Source organism: Aegilops tauschii, chromosome 7 (assembly GCF_002575655.3).
Source record: "Aegilops tauschii subsp. strangulata cultivar AL8/78 chromosome 7, Aet v6.0, whole genome shotgun sequence".
NCBI lineage: Eukaryota > Viridiplantae > Streptophyta > Magnoliopsida > Poales > Poaceae > Aegilops > Aegilops tauschii.
In genome coordinates this window covers 616,215,467-616,217,525 of record NC_053041.3, presented here as the reverse complement: position 1 = coordinate 616,217,525, position 2,059 = coordinate 616,215,467, and the positions used below count along the sequence as shown (strand labels likewise).

Genomic DNA, 2,059 nt, shown 5'->3' with positions numbered 1-2,059 from the left:
CTAAATAATTTCCTATATGTTATGTGGTGATAGGCACAGAATATTAGGATAAGACATTAGTGTAAGCAACTTCTATCACACAACATCAGAATTGGAAAAGTAAAGCATTTATACATGGATAATGAAGACCAGGGTTCTCTTCACTCGGTTTCTACTTCGGACACTTTTGCAATGAAAATTAAATGTAGGGAAAAACATGTGTATGCCTTTATAGAAAATTTAATGTATGAATTCGCCCTAAGCTGTGGCTGACAAATGGGCCCTAAACACCATGTCATAGACAGGGGGACATGTTTTTACCTTGAAATGTTGTCTCAGGAAAAAATGCAACATCACACCGATACTATATAGAACAAAAATGGTTACATCAGAAATAACATAACCGAACATCATTTTGATCTCACAAGACAACACAAACTTAAAAAATAGCTGGAGTAAAATAGAAGCCCCGACACGTCCGTACTTCCAACCAGACTACATAATTCTAATAGTTTCATGGTACAGTGTGCAACGACAAAATAATCACCCATTAAAAGTGCTCAACACACATGCGAAAAATATCTCGCATCTAGGTTGGGTTAGCCAACATAAGTGTCATTGTCCATCCATGACAGCATCCTCTCCAATGACATCCTACAACGAGAAAGAAAGTTTGATTTAAATACACCTGTTCAGTTCAAAATTTCATATGCATAGACTAGATACATGTCAATGAGAATCATTCTTACTTCATTAATACCACCCGATGACAAGGCATTGATACCATTCAGTTGACCACTAAGCGCTTGCTGATCCATTGTTACTTCTTGCACATGGAGAATGCCAGATGCATCACCGATATCATGCATCCAGGTCAATGGGCGAAACAATCTGTCTGATGGTTGGAAAGTGCAGAACTAGTTGTTCCGTAGTTAACCATATCAGTCTCTGCCACTGGAATTCTTCCTGTACCAAGTGCAGACTTGCCATTTAACATCATTCCAATCGAGCCAATGTTGCTTTCTATGTTGAATGGCGCCATGTGCTCACTGAAGCCTGCCACTAATGTAGTGATGGGGTCGCTGTAAACGAACTGAGGTGTTGCCATTGGAACACTGTTGTTTGCATTCAAAATCCCTATAGAGCTTGGGTCGCCAGGTATGTTGAATGGAACTATATGCTCATTGAAGCCAGAAAATATTCCCATATAGGGTGTATGTGGAACCAAATACACCGGCATTCTACCACCATTGATTAATGAACCCATGGACATACTGCTCTGGGTGTTTGTATGCTGACCTAAGTGACTCGCTTCACCGTAATGGTTGGGACTCCAGGAGGCGATACCACCTGAGGACACACCCCACCTTTCATGTTCATGGTTATGCATAAAACTCTCCTGAATGTTCATCAAAGAGTTCCATCTTACACATGCATCACCAAGTGGATTTGGGTTGACTCTTTTCAAGTACAATTTATACTTCTGAAATAACAATATAGACAAAAGAAACATGTATATGGGATGCACGCTCATGGGAAATAGTAATGGTGGACATGTGGGAACAAAACTGAAAGTGTTGCATGGGTTAAAAAAAGTATGGGGCATGCATTATATAAGATAAGCCTCACATTTTCAAGGACAAAAAATATTACAATTACACACATTTTCATGCTGGGTGCATTACTAAACCATTGACTGATATGTTCCCCCAAAAAATAAAAGCTTGCACTTATATATGAAAAAATGTTAGACTACGAATAAATGGAACACAAACGTGTGACAAATAAAGAACAAGGGTCACAAATAAACCTGTAGATGACTCGATACATTTTGTCTAGTGAGGTAATCGACATTCATCAGCTCCAAAACCTTTTTTGGAGTAGCCCCTATAGTAATGTAATCAAAAAATTGTTAATGAAATATCCCAAATAACAACAAGTGTTGTGTCATTTAATAAGGACATAATGTGTGTCTTACTATAAAGGCCGATCTGGTTGATAGCTTCCATAAACTTTGTATGCAGCTCAATTGCCCATCCCACTCTTGGCTTCTTCTGGGTAGCGGATGCCTGTGTGCTCT

The 2,059-nt window shown here is 39.0% G+C and overlaps 1 long non-coding RNA gene across 1 annotated transcript; it reads right to left on the bottom strand.

Moving 5' to 3' along the window:
- Positions 1–325: 325 nt before the first annotated feature.
- Positions 326–1,851, bottom strand: LOC120969700 (uncharacterized). The gene is made up of 2 exons (XR_005764055.2): positions 729–1,851; positions 326–633 (listed from the first exon to the last, which is right to left on the bottom strand). It is a non-coding gene; the product is annotated as an uncharacterized lncRNA (long non-coding RNA).
- Between the last annotated feature and the right edge of the window lie 208 nt (positions 1,852–2,059).